Source organism: Bufo bufo, chromosome 7, assembly GCF_905171765.1.
Source record: "Bufo bufo chromosome 7, aBufBuf1.1, whole genome shotgun sequence".
Taxonomy (NCBI): domain Eukaryota; kingdom Metazoa; phylum Chordata; class Amphibia; order Anura; family Bufonidae; genus Bufo; species Bufo bufo.
In genome coordinates, this window is record NC_053395.1 from 171012027 (window position 1) to 171024485 (window position 12459).

The 12459-nt window shown below is 45.4% G+C and overlaps 1 protein-coding gene across 3 annotated transcripts in view; it reads right to left on the reverse strand.

Annotated features, from left to right (window-relative positions):
* HDAC4 (histone deacetylase 4) overlaps window positions 1-12459 on the reverse strand; it is a 181954-nt gene that overhangs the window by 149875 nt on the left and 19620 nt on the right. The gene's annotated exons all lie outside the window — the stretch shown is intronic.

The window sequence follows — 12459 nt, forward strand, 5'->3', positions numbered from 1 at the left end:
GCGTACCATTTTTGGCTAAAATGTGTCAATATACCTTCCCCCTTCCCCCCCCTCTCCCACACACAGGATAGGGAATAAGTAAGTGTCTCTTCGCCTGGGGGATAACGCAGAGACCCCTGAAACAAATACAGAGGAGGTCCCCTATGAGAGTGGACAGATGTAGTATCTAGTTAGGAGTCACGTGAGGGGTCCTAATGAGCGATGGCCTACCCTGTGCGTATGTATACACAGATAGCCGTCAGTCACTGGTTAGGACCGTCCACTGGGCTCCTTAGCTCAGAATCAGAGATTTAGATGTATAAAATACAAGTTATACTGAAACTTTTCCCATAAAACTCTATAGAAATCTGCTCAGCTCCTCCTGCTCTATGGCATGAGGCAGGCAGCTTGCGGTGTATTTTTATGGTGATAGGTTCCATTTAAAACAGATTGCAAATGGGTGGCGCCAGTGAGCTTCCTGTTCTTCCTGCAGACGCATTCATTTGGGACTTACCATAAAAATCAGAGCTGGATGGCGCATGCTCAGATTTTTTTAGGCACGGACCAATGGTTCGGGTGCAGAAAACTGCTCATTTGAACCGACCCTTTGACTTGAATTAGGTCAGTGTCCAGTTGGTGCTGTTACTGGGATGGGAAAATCGTTGGTCTGAATGAGCCCCAAGCATAGCCCAGCAACAGAAACTTAAAGTGAGTGCTCATGCCCACGAACGTAAAGGCTCCGTGCCCGTACTGCGGACCGCATACAGCGGTTCCACAATACACGGGTCAACAGCCATGTGCATTCCGCATAACGGATGCAGACCCATTCACTTGACTAGGTCCGCAAATCTGGAGATGCAGTGGGGAAGCACGGATCGGAACCCTACGGAAGCACTACGGAGTGCTTATGTGGCGTTTCAGGCTGTGCCTCCGCACCGTTAAAAAGTAGTGCATGCACTACTTTTTTGCGGTGCGGACCGTCGGATGCGGATCGCGGACCCCATTCAAGTGAATGGATCCGCATGCGGCTGCCCCACGGCCGGTGCCTGTCCATTGCGGACTGCAATTTGCGGTCCGCAGCACGGGCACAAAGCCCTTACGTTCGTGGGCATGAGCCCTGAGACAAATCTCAGAGCTAACCTGAAGTTTGCTGGGTACGATCGCTGGTTATATTGTAGATCGTCATGAACTCATACAGACCACCAATGTTGTCAGTGGATACTAAGGTACTGAAATTGTATTCATTGGTAGAGGTCCAATACAAATAAAAACACTAAAAAACATCACTGCCAGGCTTCATGCACACGACCGTTTCCATATTGCGGTCTGAAAACCGCGCATCCACAAAATAAGGATCGCTTTAATAGGTCAGTAGTCTACATTTTGAGGGTGTATCCTTTTTTCAATCCGATAATTTTTATTGTTTTTAAACATTTTACAAAAAGCAAGAAAACATTGAGGACGCGTCCTCTCTCTTTGCGGATCAGACATACAACGTGGTCAGAACACGTCCTATATTTGCTTGAAAAATGTGAATGCAACAGGGTCGGTGTTCGCAATTTGTGGACCGCAAAATACATACGGTCGGGCGTACGAGGCATATACAAAATGCTTTCTGAACTACGGTATATGAGATCTATTTACAGGATGAAAAAAGTTTGCATTGAATATCGCAACTGAAAAATTATAGCATGTAAAGCCAGCCTAGGCAAGCACACAGTCACACGCACCATACGGAGATATAAAAGAAAAAAAAGTCATAATCCATGTCTAAAATAAAAGAAAAAAAAATACCTTCTATTCAAAAAAAATCTAGCTTCTAAACAGCACAAAGCACCAACGCTAAACAAATAATTACGCATTGGCTGTTTGGTACTAGAAATTATATAGCTGCAGCACAAAATGTATCAGGTTTATAATTACGGGTTACAAATAATTAATGCAGCATTCTTGACGAGGCGCCATTTCGATTGAATGGAAAAAATATATAAAAAAAATAAAAAATAATGGAGCATTTTACAGCACATACACACAAGCATCTCCGCAGCGCTCCTGTCCTACTGGGCCAGTAAATATTCAGAGCTTTCACACTGTGACACATACTCAGGACCAAATTACCAACGACTATCACTGCAGTAAAAATCAGAGAAAGAGATATTATATGCGAGCTTGACAAATCCATCCAAAATGGCGATTTCTTTGAATTACGGTAAGAGGAAATCTTGTTGATCGGGCTGCAAGGCTTACTACGGTTTTAAATCAATTATTTAAAAACTATGCTTTTCATTGAGATGCACACACGAATCACTTGGAAGATCAGAAGGACTCATTAAGTGAACTGAATCCTAATTTTACATTTTTGCATCTTTTTATGGTTTATATTTAGACAGACGAATCAGACTCTTAAAAGGGGTTGTTCACCCACAGGGACTTTTACTTCCGTCTAAAATAATGGATCTCAAACAGATTCCAAATGTGGATAACTGACGCCCAGGATCATTTTTTTTTTTTTTTTTTTTTTTTTTACAAAATAAATTTTTTCCTTTATTTTTCTATTCTTCTGACGAAATCAGAAGAACGGAGAAATAACGGCGATGTGAACTCTCCCTTACCTGATCCCCTCCATTGCTGCCAAGGCGGCTCTCCCTGCGTCAAACCGGATCACATGACTGTGACCCAGTGCCATATCCGCTGCGGACAGTCTCTTTAGAATGACTAGACACTAAAGATGCTTCTGATTTATCACAGTGGCTGGAAGATAAATTTGGTACACCTTTAGGCCTCTTGCACACGAATGTGTGCGCCCCGTTGCCGTATTGCAGAACGCATTTGCGGCTCCGCAATACATAGGTGCCGTTCCGTGGGCATTCCGCATCACGGATGCAGACAGATTCACTTCAATGGGTCCGCAAATCCGGAGATGTGGAATGGTGCGGAACGGAACCCTATGGAGTGCTTCCGTGCGGTTTCGTCCCGTACTTCAGTTCCGCAAAAAGATAAAACATGTCCTATCTTTTTGCGGAACGGCCAGATCGCGGACCCATTAAAGTGAATGGGTCCGCGATCCGCTGCGGCTGCCCCACGGACAGTTCTCGTGCATTGCGGCCCGCAGCACGACCACGGGGCGCACACATTCGTGTGCAAGAGGCCTTAAAGAGGTTTTCCAAGATATTTCAACTGATGATCTATCCTCAGGATCAGTCATCAGTATGTGATTGGTGGGGGTCTGACACCCAGGACCCCTGCCGGTCAGCTGTTTGAGAAGGCACTGGTGATCGCAGTAGGGATGCAGCCTTCCTCTCAGTTCACCAAGCACAGCGCCGTACATTGTATAGAGGGTGTGTTTGGTATTGCAGCTCAGCCCCTTTCACTTCAATAGGACTGAGATGCGCCTAGAGTCTAGACCAGGGATCAGCAACCTTCGGCACTCCAGCTTTTGTGAAACTACAACTCCCAGCATGCTCTTTCCACTTGTGTGGGAGTTTAGAGAGCAGCCAAGCAAGTGTGCATGATGGGATATGTAGTTTCACAACACCTGGAGTAGTGCCGGAGGTTGCTGATCCCTGGTCTAGACCATGTGATTAAACATAGGGAAGGCTGTGGGAAGGCCGCTACGCTACTGCTGAGTGCTAGTGCCTTCACAAACAGGTGATCGGCGGGGTACTGTTTGGTAGACAGATCTCAAACAAATTAAAGGGGTTTTTCCAAGATGTTTATACTGACGGCCTACCCTCTTGTAGAGGTTATTTGTATCTGATTGGCGGGGGTCCCACTCCCGACACCCTCGCCGATCAGCTGTCAAGGCATTGGTGCTGGCAGTAGCACCGCGGCCTTCGTGCAACTTTTCCTAGGCCGTGTGATTTCACGTTCATCGCACTATACAATGTACAGCGGTGCATAGAGAAAGCAGCGGTGCTCTGTGCCTTCTTAAACAGTTGATCAGCGGGGGTCCCAGATGTCGGACCCCCCACCGATCACATCTTGATGACCTATCCCGAGGATAGGTCATCAGTATAAACATCTCGGGAAACCCCTTTAAAGACATTTGTAACTTTACACAACCCTATTGGTTTGGCTTATTTTTCATAAAAATTTTGAATCACATTGGCGCATCCAAAGTCACAGCGTTTCCTGCAAAGCGATGCAAAAAGGGTCATAAACCTGATGCAAAACATGTTTACCACTCTGAGGTGTAAATAGAGATATCAGATTGACCAAAACTGCTTTGTATACAGGGACAGACAGTTCTTCTGCACTGAGGGTTTTTTTTTATTTATTTTTTAATCAGGGGTACTACAATTTCTAAACGCCCTTCCTTTGAGTCCCCTCCCTTCAAAAACAAAAAATAAACCCCCCAAAAAAAAAAACTCTGGGCAATAGGTAGAACAAACAGAATGATGTCTGCGATCAACACACATGGCGCAAACACATTACCGCCTGTTTTGTTCTAGGGGAAGCATTTACGTGGTGCCGCGTAGACAATGTCACCAACTCATTACATCTCTTTCACAAGTGCTGGATGATCTGTAAAGCAGCCCAGCTCTGCCCACTCTCCATGAGAAATGTGCACCTCGTCTGTACAGAAACTTCACACCGTGCCAAATAATTATTTTGAAGGTTTAAATTGCAGCCTGTCTGGGGGGGGGAAAAACTGGATTGAAGCAAATAGTTTTTGGTCACCCTGGCAACCGGTTTCGAGAGCGGAATATAGCGCGGTGTGATTCCAGCCATTATTGAACGCGATGATCCGACTGCAGAAGCTCCCCCGGCAGGGGGACGAGAAAGCTGGGCCCGCTACCCACACAAGGACGCTGGGGCATCGCCCCCAGTGTAGAGCGCTCGCAGCAGGGCGGCAGTACCGCGCAGCATAGCCTGCGCCCTCTGCTGAACAGCAGCAACTCTGCGACCTACAGACCAAGGAGGTCCTGATTTCTGAACACTTCATCCTACAGTTTGGGAACAGTGTTATTTTCCCCAGTATGAAGTTACCAGTGCGACTCCAGTAACTTTCAGCAGTCTGCTTTCACCCCAGCGACCCATTATCTAAAATAGAGGAAGTTAAAAGGGGCTGAAAACAGAAGTAGCAGAAGTTCGCAGCGGGTGTTTTTAAAGAACATCAAGTCGGTAGGTTTCCAGCACTTGTCATCAGGACACACACGACCTGTCGTACTGTCCGTACCTTTCCAGCTATAATCCCCCGCTCGCCAAATACTAATCATCACAATTTCAGAGACAATGAAGGAACCAGTGCCATCAGCTGCACCATGGAGACACATGTCAAGAGAAGACTTAACCGGCAAGTGACCCTTCGTAGAACATTTCCACCCATTACTTATTTACACAAGGATACGATCAGCGCCCACGCAGAAACGAGCGGCGGCCACTGAAATGTTAAAGAGGACCGGGCAGCGCTCCGGACTTGGCTGGTTCAGTAAGCACTTTTAGTCCACATGAAATGACAAATTCTGAAGCACCTTTACTTAGACTGCTACTTTGTGCTGTTCCTCCTACAAGAAATTTAAAATGAATTGACAGCTGGGTGTTACCAGTTGGGGGGGGGGGGGTGTCTCTGCAGAGTCTGCCGCTGGCCAATCAGTGTTGACATGATCAGACTGGGAAGGGAGATTTCCAGTTGGAAGAACAAAAAGAAAGGAACAATGCAGAGTACCGTAATAAAAAAAGAGTAAGTATTACTTTATAGTTTTTATTTTTTTTAAAAGCCAAGTCAGGAGAGCTGATCTCCTTTCCGATATTTTAGCAAGTGTTGGCATAGTAGGAGTAAACTTTTATTACAAAATTTAAAGGGGTCGTGCAGTGGTACGATATTGAGGACCTATTCTCAGGACAGGTCAATACTATCAGATTGGTGGAGGTCTGAATCCCAGCACCCTAAGGATCAGCTGTGCAAGCGCTGCTTCCTCTTTAAAATTACCTGCGCGTCGTCTAGCGGCGCAGTGTGATTACCACTGCTTGTACCATTCAAGTGAATGGGATGGACAATTGTAATTACACTGTGCCGCCACCGATGTGATATTGATGACCTATCCCAAGGATAGGGATCATCAATATTGTAGCACTGCACAACCCCTTTAACTGAGAAAAGGGCAAGACATTTTGAAAATAGTTTCAATAATAAAAAATAAAAGCCTATTATTTTGTGTCTACAGTTTCTATGGAGACCTATATATTACCATGTTAAAGGGGGTCTCCGGGCTGTTAATATTGATGACCTATCCTCAGGATAGGTTATCAATATCAGATCGGCTGAGGTCCGACACGATCAGTATGAAAGGAAGGCGCACGCAGGCCGCCTACCTTCCTGCTCGCCATATACATAGCAGCAGCGAGCAGGAAGAGAGTAGGGAAACGGCACCAGTGCGCCTTCCGCTTCCGTACAGCTGATTGGTGGGGATGCCAGGTTTCGGACCCCTGCCGATCTGATATGGATAACCTATCCTGACGATAGATCATTAAAGGGGTTGTCCGGGTTCCGAGCTGAACCCAGACATACCCTTATTTTCACCCAGGCAGCCCCCTGAGGCTAGCATCGTAGCATCCGATGCGCTCCCTTGCCCTGCGCTAATTTGCGCAGGGCAAGGGCAGGGTGTTCGGTGACGTCACCGGGGTTCCTGGCAGCCCCATGGAGAGCCCCGGTACGTCACTGGATCTCCAAAAAATGCCTTTGCCCTGAGCGATCCATTGTGGAATACGTACAGTTTTCAGGCATCAAAACATATACCACTGATGGAAAGCCCACTGGAGGGTGAGAGCAGTATGGACCCTGACATTGATTCAACAGAGATACTGAAGCTTGTTACCATGGAAACACATAGGTCTGCATAGGAGCTGGAGTCCAAAAATATAATAAAAACTATTTTCAAACTCAGTTTTTCATTTTAGACACACGGGAACGATTCTAAAACGATTTAAGACAAATCACATGTTCTTGTTCACATGGAACAGGCTGCATTTTTGGTAAAATGGTTGTATGGTAAGGCTACTTTCACACTTGTGTTGTTTTTTTTCCGGTATTGAGATCCGGCAGAGGATCTCAATACGGGGGGGAAAAAAAGAATATATGAAAAAAGTTTATTTAGTCCTCATGCATTCTGAATGGAAAGAGATCAGTTCAGGATGCATCAGGATGTCTTCCATTCCGGCAGCATTCAGTTTTGTGACCGGATCCTTCAATGTAAGTCAATGGTGAATGACCCGTTTTTATAGGAGCCTAAAAAAACGGAGCCGTCACCCACTCCTTTTGATGCATTTAGTGACGGATCAATTTTTTTCCGTTTTGATTTCACACAAGAATCCTAACTGAACGGATGCACCTTGATGCGCAAGATCAAAATGGATCCGTTTAATTCCGGTATGGAGATCCTCTGCTGTATCTCAATAGTGGAATTAACAACACAAGTGTGAAAGTAGCCTACGCCGAGTGACAACTTGACTCCACATCACAATCCCCTCCTTGGTTTAGTTTACGCCGTCATCCCCTGTAATGAACCAAACCTGTGCATTAGAAGAAGCCAAAGCCTCTCCATCTGGGTGCAGGGAGCACAATAGGGCGTCACTGATGTTGTCAAGGTCTCCAGGTTTGGAAGCCTGCTGCCATAACATCTAGATGGGACACTATATAACCAAGACCATGTGCTATATCAAATGGAATAACTCTGAGCCTCATTCACACATCCGTGATATTATTGACAAGACGGTCAGTGTTTTATCCACAAAGGATCCTTGTTTGGTCCGTGCGTCCGTTTTTTTCTCTCTGTGTGTCATCCGTATTCCACAAACACTGCTCAGCTGAAAATGTATTTCCAGACCGTCTCCTACCAATGGTCAGTGATACCACGGACCAAACAAGGATGGCACCTGTGTTGTGTCTATGGTTTTCACGGATCCATGCACTTTAATTTGAATAAAGGATCTATAATCACGGACAAAAATAGATCCTGCTTCCATGGAGTCGCCACGGTCTGTGGAAAGACACTGATGCGCAAATTAAAGTCAACGGGCACGTGGGCTGTCAATGCAGACCACAGACAGCACACGTCCATGCTTCACTGACATCTGCAAAAGGTCTTAAAGGGGTTATCCGGGAATTAAATTGATGATCTATCTTCAATATCAGATTGGTGGAGGTCTGACACCCAGGACCCGCGCCAATCAGCTGTTGGAAGAGGCAGGGTGCTCTGCAAGTGCCGCAGCCTCTTCCCAGGCTAGTTGCAGATCGGCCCCATTCAAGTCAATGGGGTTCAGCTGCAATACCAAGCAACACTCGCTACATGATGTATGGCACTATGCTTGGTAAGGCCACAATTCTCACCAGGGCTCCGATGAGTGCCGCAGCTTCCAGAAACAGCCAATCAGCGAGGGTGCAGAGACTCGGACCAGCCCTGATGTGATATTGGTGACCTATCCAACGTACTTTGACGTGAGCAAGGCTCAGGGATAGGGGCATGGGCAGAAGCTGACATAAATTATAGCTCAAATCTTCTATAGCTCATAGAAGACACAGATTTGACTTTTTGTTGTACGGAGTGGCAGAAGTGCTCTTCATTTATTAAGAGGCTTGTGCCTTTTAATAACGTAGGTGCGAACTAGATCAAGACTGGCACATGGAGCGCCCGCCTGATAAACTCCCCCATTTAAATATTGCTCTGCTCCAGTCCCTGCCAATTCTACAGCAATGACATCATGTTCATGGTTTACATGACCTCTGCAGTCAATCATTGGCCTCAGCGGTCACCTGCCATTCAAACAGGAGCGCTGAGACCAGTAACTGGCTTCAGTGATCAATACTTATCGATCAGATGGAGGAAACAAAAAGGTGGTCACCAGTAATTTTGACAGACAACACTTAGCAGTGTCTTTATGGCCCCCAAAAGCTGCTGCTTTTCTAGGCAGGCCCACATTGAGGACTGTTCACATCTAAGCTCCGCGTGGGTGTAACATAGGGGAGGAGCTACATAGGTTATCCATCGTCACATCAGGCATCAGATCTAATAGGTGTGAAATTACTAACACGGATGACGACTCTGTGCATTCCGTATTTTGCAGAACAGAACAGCTGGCCCCTAATAGAACTGTACTATCCTTGTCCGTAAAGCGAACAATAATAGGACATTTTTTTGAGGAACGGACATCCGGAAATGGAATGCACATGGAATAACTCATTTTTTTGTGTGGAACAGGGATGCCCAACCAGCTGTGGCAAAACTACAACGCCCAGCAAGCCTAGACATCCTACAGCAGGGCATGATGGGAGTTGTAGTTGGAGGGCCGCCGGTTGAGCATCTCTGGTGTGCACCTATCGAAATTGTTCCGCATACGGGCCGCAAAAAAAGCCCACACAGTGAGGTTTCCTGATGCAGTTTTAGAAGTCAGAATCAGGAGTGGATCATAAAAGAAGAGAAAGTATAAGGCTAGGTCTACACGACGACATTTGTCGCACGACAATTTTTATAATGATAGTCTATGGTGTCGCAATGCAACATGCGACGCGACAGTCGCAAAAAATCCATTCGAGATGGATTTTTCTGTGACTGTCGCGTCGCAGCATGTCGCATTGCGACACCATAGACTATCATTATAAAAATTGTCGCGCGACATTGGTGCGACAAATGTTGCAGTGTAGTTGTGCCTTACCTGTCGTCCAACTTATCGTCGCGTGACACGTCGCCGTGTAGACCTAGCCTGACATCTCCTCTTCTTTTAATCCACTCCTGGTTTTGGCTTCCAAAACTGCACCAGGAAACCTGATGGTGTGGCCATGCCCTTATACTGCAGTCTTGTGCAGGAAAGGTTTCGGATTTTCTGGTAGGTCTGAGACGGGCTTCCAGGAAGTGCTCTGTACATTATTTTGTGGATATAATAGAATAAAATAAAAACAAGAACACAAGCGTATAATGTAAATCAACATGTAATATCTCTAACAATCTTGCGCTGATCCTTGGCAACCAGCTGCCACAAGGACTAAAAATATACCCTTGTAAGTAAATTATAGGTTATTTTCTTTTGAGGAAATGGTTACACCTACACTTTGCACCTTTAAAAGAACAGCCTAATTCCTAGATTTGTTACCTCCCGCAAGGTACACAATTTTGACCAGTCATGACTCATTTTCCAAGAGGAAATCAGAAGTGAAGATTTTTATTTTTTTTATTCTTCTTATAAAAACATTAAGGTTTCTGCAAAGCAGATGAGGAACAGGCAGAATTTGCAGAAGGCAGCACAAGTGGAGGCTTTACGCAAACAGCAATGACGGATTTTAAAAAGGCAAAGTCACAGGACAGACCCCGCAAGAGTAGGTTATCTGTGACACAGACGTTAAACCAAACCAGGATCTGAATACTTTTGTAATTGCACGCAATTAAAAATTTAGTATAGCCACTGTGTTATTCAATAAAATCTATCTGTATAGCGCCACCATCTGCTTGATCTTTTACTTATTTCTATGTCCACCTCTCTGATATTATCGGCCGATATTCAGGATTTTGACAGTTATCGGTATCGGCATCTATTTTGCCGATATTCCGATAATGTATGGGGAACACAGATCACGTTGCTCTCAGCGCTCTCCGTGTTCCCTCAGCAGCACAGGGGAGAAGGAAGCAGTGTCTCCCTCCCCCCCTGTGATGCCGCTGCCGCCAATGGGAGGAGAGAAGACAAGAGGAGGGAAGGGGCTGTGGCCACCGCTCCACCAATGATGTCGACTTACTCATTCAAATTGAACAGGAGGCAGGAGCTGGCTGCAGAATCACATAGCCGGCTTCCGACCTCTATGAGCGGTAGCTACGATCTGCGGTAGTTAACCCCCCAGGTGCCGCGGATCGCAGCTACCGCTCATAGAGGTCGGAAGCCGGCTATGCAATTCTGCAGCCAGCTCCTGCCTCCTGTATATGAATAAATGAAAGATTTATGCTCATTGGTGGCGCAGTGTGGCCCCCCAAGCCACCCCCGTATTAAAAACATTGGTGGCGCAGTGCGCCCCCCACCCCAGTATTAAAAACATTGGTGGCGCAGTGCGCCCCCCACCCAAGCCCCCCCCCCCCCCCCCCCCAGTTTTAATCATTGGTGGCAGTGGCCACAGGGTCCCCTCTCCCCTCCTCCTCCGATCTGAGCCCCAGCAGTGTAAGCCTGGGGCTCCGATCGGTTACCATGGCAGCCAGGACGCTATTGAAGCCCTGGCTGCCATGGTAAGCTCCATGCTGCTGTGTGCACAAAGCACAGAGCAGCAGGGACAGTGTGAGCTCCTATTCACCCTGATAGAGATCTATCAGGGTGAATAGGACAAGGGCTCTAGTCCCTAAGGGGGACAAAAGTTAGTAAAAAAATAAACACCAAAATATTAAGTAAATAAAAAAGAAAGATTTACAAAAAAAAAAAATATTTATATATATATATATATATATATATATATATATATAAATGTATATATATATATATATATACACACACACACACACACACTAACAATAAAAATATTTATTTTCAGCAGATGTGTGTAGGAATTTTTTTTTTTTCAAAAATGCAATTTTCACTGAATATCGGTATAAATTATCGGCTATCGGCCTGAAAGTTCACAAATTATCGGTATCTGCCCTAAAAAATCAATATCGGTCGATCCCTACTTTAATCCATAGAAGATAACTTCTTGACTATTCAGACCAGGTCTGAAGAGACAGAGCAATAGTTATAAGTAATCATTGTGATGTGCTAAATCCTTAACTTTTTGCCTAGGGCACCACCAAGCCAACACCACAGAACTGGTCTCAGTGTGGAAACACGTCTCACCAGCACAGATTTCAATGAGAGATAACGTGCAGCAAACTTAAAAAGGGTTTTCCCGAGAATTTTATACTGATGAACTATCCCTCAGGATATCTGAACAGCAACTGTAAACCAAAATATTACAAAATGTTATACATGCAAACAATAGAACTAGGGATTAGGGATTACTCTGGATTAAAGTGGTAATATACCTACTATACATGAAAAATGGAAGCTCTTTTAGCACATTTATGATTAAGCGTGTGTCGGGCCCATCTACCAACGTCAAGGTGGCTTTTGCAGATGGGTACCTAACACTAACAGAACTTCCTCTCTTGGGCCTAACCTAAGCCTACAATGTCCAGGGCGGTGTAGGAACCAGCTACATTTATACTCTGCTTAGAAGCCCTGGCCAGATGGGCGGGCAGTTCAGTTAGTGTTAGGTACTCATCTGCAGAAGCCACCTTGATGTTAGTAGATGACGTCCGATCAAAAATGTGCGCAAAGAGCTTCCATTTTTCACGTATAGTACTACTGTAATCCAGAATAATCTCTAATCCCTAGTTCTATTGTTTGCATGTACAGTTGCAAGAAAAAGTATGTGAACCCTTTGTAATGATATGGATTTCTGCCCAAATTGGTCATAAAATGTCATCTGATCTTCATCTAAGTCACAACAATAGACAATCACAGTCTGCGTAAACT